This window comes from Alligator sinensis, unplaced genomic scaffold, assembly GCF_000455745.1.
Source record: "Alligator sinensis unplaced genomic scaffold, ASM45574v1 scaffold866_2, whole genome shotgun sequence".
Classification (NCBI taxonomy): Eukaryota; Metazoa; Chordata; order Crocodylia; family Alligatoridae; genus Alligator; species Alligator sinensis.
The window spans coordinates 711,761-718,558 of NW_005841900.1; the positions used below are offsets into that span (position 1 = coordinate 711,761).

General features: G+C 47.7%; 1 protein-coding gene across 8 annotated transcripts in view; it reads left to right on the forward strand.

Moving 5' to 3' along the window:
* The first annotated feature begins 6,577 nt into the window (after positions 1 to 6,577).
* Positions 6,578 to 6,798, forward strand: part of KIDINS220 (kinase D interacting substrate 220) — a 137,051-nt gene continuing 136,830 nt past the window's right edge. For all 8 annotated transcript variants that reach the window (XR_003092763.1, XM_014517321.2, XM_025197602.1 and 5 more), the window contains exon 1: positions 6,578 to 6,697. The gene's annotated coding sequence lies outside the window, so the exon portion shown is untranslated. The remainder of the gene's footprint in view (positions 6,698 to 6,798) is intronic.

Below are 6,798 nucleotides of genomic sequence, written 5' to 3' on the forward strand. Positions count from 1 at the left end.
TAATTCATGCAATCCCCTGTAGTAATCATCCAAAAACTGTTGCTGGTTCCCCCCCACCCTAGCATTTGACACTACCAGATCTAAAACTGGTGAACTCCATTGTATCAAGGCTAAAATTGATATTTTTATATTTATCACTCGCTAGGCAAATGGTAGAAAACTGGCAAAGGAAGAGTATCTAAACGACATAGCAGGGGAGCTGCTGCAGGCATTAGGAAGCCACTCTTTTCCTGGCATTTCTTGCCCAAATCCTGAGCCCTGAAGACCAAACACCTCCTTCCTCTTCCCTGGAGTAAAGAAATCTAGCTTCCTAGAAGAGGTTGCTACACACATACCTTCATAGAAATTTTGATTACTTTATCCATCTGCCACTTACCTAGGGAATCTCACTACTTCTTATCTCATCTTAACTCCTTCCCATCATCCTCTTATGTTTCAACTCCTGTCACTCCTTCCCCATATCCACAGTTATCCTCAATGATTCCAGCTGCTGTGTTGATGGCATATGCTTTCTTGCCCTCATTTCTTCATTTTACCTGCAACCCTTATTCAAGTCTTCCATTCAGCAAAACAGCCATTCACCTGACTTGGTCTTCACCAAGCACCAGTCTCTCTTTAATCTCCCAATTGCTGAGTTCCATGTTTTCCAAGTATTACCTGGGCAATGCTGAAAGAGACCAACCACCCCACCTCATGAAATATTACTTAGCCTTGTCATCACTTCCCATCCATCAACTCTGAAGACTTCTTATTAGATGACTACTCTTAGCTTTCTCTTCCTTTTCCTCCACTGATGTATCTAATGCTTCTTCTACTTGACTTCCCTCACAGACTCTTTTCTCCCCTCCTTTTCATCACAAGGTTCACCAGCCAACCCCAAGTCCTGGCTCAGTCATCCATCTGCTCTGTGCATACTCTCATACTCTGGAGCATCTTTGGTGGAAATCCCATGGCCAGACTAGTTTCCACTACTAAACATTTGTTCTCTCCTCTTGCAGTCCTATGACCTTCCTACTTTAAAAAGGAATGCTTCTCCAACTTCACTGAATCTGACACTTGAAAATATCAGTGACTTATTTGCCACCTGTGCTACACTCCCTTCACTCACCTGCACCTTGCTCTTCACTCTTTGCATAGGATCTCAAGTTCTTCTGTGAGAAGATTAACAAAATATAAAGGACCTTCCTACCCCCTTCTACAAATCTCTTTCTCCTCCAGTCACAGACCCAATATTTCACTTATTCTCGACCTTTTCAGACTCAGGGCACCCCCTGTTAGACTCAAGGGCACATCTCAGAAAATGCCAGCTCTTAGGTTTCACCCCCCTTTTTTTTTTTGACTACACAGAAATAATAGATCAATTCTTCTGTTGCAAATAACCCAGAAAGAGCACAACTGGTCAGAAAGCTTTTAACACTATGGACTCCTATTTGAAAGCCGGATTTATCTTGCAGATCTCGTTTGCTTACTTAACAGTGGTAACATCCATAGCATCCTTCAACACCCTTGAGAGAATCTCAAGGCACCCCAGGGTGCTATGACACCCCAGTTGAGAATCTTTGCAATAATTCTTTGTCCAAATCTCCTTCACATGCCTCAATGACCCCCAACTGATCCAAACACCTGATCTCCCTTACACTCTCCCTTAACCCCTCCCTTTTTCTTCTGGTTAACCTTTCACTCTCCTCTAGCTCTTTCCTTTAACTAATGCATGCTTAAAATAAATTTAAAAAAAAACAGTCATCAGTCTCAGTTGCCTCTCCATCTCCTTTTTTCTATTAATTTAACAAATATACTGTCTATATAGCAGTGGTACTCAACCTTCTGCTTATGCAGGCTGAATGAGGTGATTTGGGGCTGATCTGTGAGCTAAATTGGGCTTTGAGATGGGATTAAGCCCTGCGCTGCCTCCTTCAGTCTTAAACTGCAGAATCGGGGCCCACGTCGTTTTAGCCAGCCCCTGTGTCCCCAGATGGGGCCCCAGGCCACCTCAATGCACACATCTAATGTGCTATCCATTCTGCCAGGGCTCCTCACAGGTCCATTAATTTGACAGAAGGGGTGCAGCAATTGCTGCTACTGCTCCCCTGCCACCAGATTTTCAGACCTCTGCAGGTCAGATGACACTGCTCCAATGGCTAAATTGGGCTGGGATTGAGCACCCCTGGTCTACAGTTATGCTCTTTCAGTTCTACTCTGTACCCTCTCAAACCTGGCTCCTGCACCTGAACTCTACTGAAACTGCTCAAGTTAATGCTTAGACTCTAGTATTCCATCCTTATTCTCGCCAATCTTTGCCATAGCCCTTGACAGTCTTGAGTATGCTCTTCCATTAGATATTGTCCTCTTTTAGATTTCATAATCCCATTTTCTTCAGGTTCTCCTTGATCTCTTTACCCACTCCTTTCAGTGTACCTTTGGCAGGTCCTCCTCTCTTACCCAACCTCCAACTTTCTGAAAGAAGATTAAATATATTTGGCTCCTTTTTCTTGTCCCTCTACATCTTATCTAGAACACAGAACTGGGAGGGACCTCATGGATGAAGGCCAAACCCTATTATCACAGGTATAGTATCATTATACATTATTCATAAACATTTCTTCACTGAGGAGAAGGGGTGGGGTAAAGGAGTCCAGGAGAGTTGGTTGTATTTTAAAGAAACCTTACTAAGGGCAAAAGAACTATAAGTTCATCATGGGGGCACAGAAGGGAATTGGTGAGTATTTATTCAGCAAGGCCCCCCCGGGGGTTACAAGAAATAATGGCCACAAGCTAGCAGAGAGCAGATTTAGATTGGACATTAGGAAGAACTTCTTCACAGTTTGAGTGGCCAAGGTCTGGAACGGGCTCCCAAGGGAGGTGGTGCTCTCCCCTACCCTGGGGGTCTTCAAGAGGAGGTTAGATAAGCATCTAGCTGGGGTCATCTAGACCCAGCACTCTTTCCTACCTATGCAGGGGGTCGGACTCGATGATCTATTGAGGTCCCTTCCGGCCCTAACATCTATGAATCTATGAACCGTGCCAGCAGATTGTGGGAAGGAATTATTTTCCTCTATTCTGCATTGATGAGGCCACAGCTGGAGTGCTTTGTCCAATTTTGGGCTCCCCACTACAGAAAGGATGTGGGCAAGTTGGAAAGAGTCCAGCAGAGGGCAATGAAAATGGTTACGGGGCCAGGGCACATGACCTGTGTGGAGAGGCTGAGGGAACTGGTCTTATTTAGTCTTCAGAAGAGAAGAGTGGGGGGGGATTTGATAGCAGCCTTCAACTACCTGAATGGTGGTTCCAGACAGGATGGAAGTATTCAGTGGTGACAGATGACAGAACAATGAGCAATGGTCTCAAGTTGCAAGGAATAGGTTACCTAGAGAGGTGATGGTATCTCCATCCTTGGAGGTTTCATAGTTTCATAGTTTTAGGGTCGGAAGGGACCTAATAGATCTTCTAGCCCGACCCCCCGCCAGGGCGGGAGAACAACAAAAAACCCTAAAAACAAAAACGGGACTCAAATGAGTCCAGCCAGGTTGTTAAAGCCTGGCTTAACAAAGCCTTGGCTGCGATGATCTAGTTGGGGATGGTCCTGCTTTGAGCAGGGGGTTGGACTAGATGACCTCCTGAGGTCCCTTCAACCATAATTTTCTATGATTGTATGATATAGTGGCAGATTAGGCAGCCTTGGGGGATGTCCGACTATTAGCATAATCACAATAGAGAGAAATAAAAGTGATTAGATGTGTATTAAAAATGGAGAAGAGGGCAGAGTGGGGTAGGGAAGGAATTTGCTGACAATTTTCAAATATGTAAAGTGTTATTATAAAGAGGCTGGTGCCTGATTGACTCATTTGGGTCCACAGGCAGGAAAAGAAGTAAAGGCTTGAAATTGCAGCATTTTGGATAGTAGGAATAACTTTCTAACTCTGAGGATGGTTAAGTACCAGATTCCATTACCTAGAGAGGCGGGAATTCCATCATTTGGAGTTTCCAAGTTTAGGCTGCATAAACACTTGGCTGGGATAGTTTGTTTACTCAGGGATGGTCCTGCCTCTAGGAGGGGGGTTGACTCGATCAGTGGGGGCCAACCTTTTGGGCAGGCACGCCCTGAATTAGCTCCACACCTTCCCCAATTGCTATTCCAATCTTCTTCCTCTGCAGTCCTACTTTGTGCTTGTCTGCTCTGCCTTTTCTGCTTCTGTCTTGTCCCTGATCTAGCATGCCTGTGTGCATATGTGTTGCAGGTTGGTCACCCATGGACTAGATCTGTGCTTTTTCAAACTGTTTTTTGTCTATGTACTCCTTTCCTGCAAAATACTGCTGCTTGTGCAGCAGTCCACTTGACATATTTCTCCATGTGCACCCAAGTCAATGCATGGGAGTGCTGCTACACACTGTGTTGACCAGAAGCCAAACTGAAGCATGCACTCCTTGCCAAAGGGCCACGTACCCCTGGTGTGTGTGTACCACTGAACTAGACCCCCCCCCCACCCCTTCCGCCCTACAAATGTGGTTCTGTAGAGAAAACACTGTAGAGTCTAGAGAAGGACAAAGGGCTGGAACTAACAAGGGACTGAAGCACCTCAGTGTCAGATGCCTGAACCCTTCAGAGGTACTGAAATCGAGGAGGCAGGTGGGTGATTTTTGCAGGTTGATTGTGGCGCCTGCTGCAATGCTTTTTGTGGTGAGGGCACCCCCCACCTCATGCCACTGATTGGCTGAGCTACTCCAGCGGTGGCCCCGCTCTTCGCCGCTGATTGGTTGAGAAGGCTGCCATTCACGCTGTTCCACTCATTGCTAACTGGCAGAGGGGTGGGATTGCACAATGAGCATGGGGGGCAGACAGCATGGCCTCTGCCCACCCTGCCCTCCTCTGTCCCTCAGTGTTGCCAGGTGTGTGATAATTATCATATTTGTACAATAATTTCAACCTTGTAGGATGTATGATCAATAATAGTAAAAGTGTTCAAACTGTACAATAAGTTTTCAGGCAGTTAATTGATGTAACATATGGAAAACCTAAATCACACTCAGTGGGTGTGTCCAGATGTGCATGGATGTTTGGTTCCCTGGGGACAAGTAGCGGTGGTGCACCTTGCACTGTGCTGGCCCCAACAGCCTTATAGCCCAACAGCCTTGGGGGTCTGAGCTCCTCCCGGAGCTGCAGCTGTGGCGGTCCTGCCATGTGGAGCCTGGCTGGCAGCAGCACATGCTGGCTGTGTGTGTTGCTTGGTTTGTTGTTTTTTTTCTGTGGGTTTGTTGTTGTTGGTTTTTTTGACCCCTGGATGTCCAGGGGTCAAAAAAACCTTCAGAAAAAAACCCCCCAGTGCAGCACACGCTTGGGCAGTGCTCCCTTGCAGCACGGACAACACTGGACTGTGTGGTACGTGGCACTGCAAATGTGTTTGCAGTGCTACATACTGCATGGCCGCGCTTGTCTGGATGCACCCACTGAGTCTCACACAACTTTTTTTTAAATTAATAATATATTTTCTGTTCCAGGTCAAATCAGCCAAATCACTGACTGAGCACAACTCAATTGTTTCAAAAACCACTATCAATTGAAAAGGCACAACTCAATCCTTGTAAACGCCTTCTCTGGCATGAGCATCCTCCATCCCAGCCTCTTGCCCTGATTTCAGATGCTCACAAATCCATGGGCAGGCATCCGAGGTGCAGGACCAAGCCCAAGGTCTTGGGATTCGGGTGCCCCCATCTGAGCACGTCTACACTTGATCTGAGCGAAAAAGCGGAGAAACTTTTAGTTTTGCTGTCAGCGCTTTCTTATGAAAGCTTGCCTCAAAATAAAGAAATGCTTCAAGACTCAGATGTTTCGGGGATGTATTTGGCAGCTGTGCTGGCCTGAAACACAAAGCAACGCAAACTCTAGGACTCTTGGTTCAGAGATGATCTTTTACTAAACCAACTAAGAAATCGCAAAAAAAAAGATGTTCTTCTGCAAGCTGTTGGGTGCATACGCCCTTCCTCAGGCCGGTCCAGGAAGACTTCCACCTTCAGCTTCCTCTGTGCAAAAAAGTTTATTTTCTACCTATGAGGACTTTTTACTCCCTTTAATTTTCCCTGAGCCTGAGGAAGGGCATGTGAGCCTGAAAGCTTGCAGAAAAAAAGACTGTTACTTATTTATTTATTGCGATTTCTTAGTTGGTCTAATAAAAGGTATCCTCTCTGAACCAAAAGCCTAGAGTTTTGTATTTCTTTTCGTCTCAGGTCAACACGGCCGCCATCTCTGCCCCTGAAGCAGCGGAGTGCTGGAGTCTTGCATTTCTTCCGGACTCACGGCGAGTGACAGCGAGCAATATAAAGTCAAGAAGATATATTTGCATATTTTTCTCAGTGTACGATAGTTTTGGGTTTCCAGCCAGTACAATCATTTCATCATTGACACCTGGGAGAGCGGCCCTGGGCCGGGCCCGCGCTCCTCCCGCCCCGCCCCGCCCCGCCCCGTTCCAGCCAGTACAATCATTTCATCATTGACACCGGGGAGAGCGGCCCTGGGCCGGGCCCGCGCTCCTCCCGCCCCGCCCCGGACAGACAGACAGACTCGGCCGCGGGGGCGGGGCTGGGCGGGGGTCACGTGAGCGGCGGGGCCGGGTGGGGAGCGCAGAGGCAAGATGGCCGCCGTCGGGGGGAGTTGAGGAGCGCGTTGAGTCGCCGCCGCCCTGGTCACAGCGCCCGGCCCCCGCGGGTGAGTCCTGCAGGCTCCGGGCAGCGAACAGAGGAAAACCCGTGTGGAGCTCGGAGGCGGTGGGAGAGAGGCGCGGGGGGGGCCCCGCCCTGGCGGGGCCG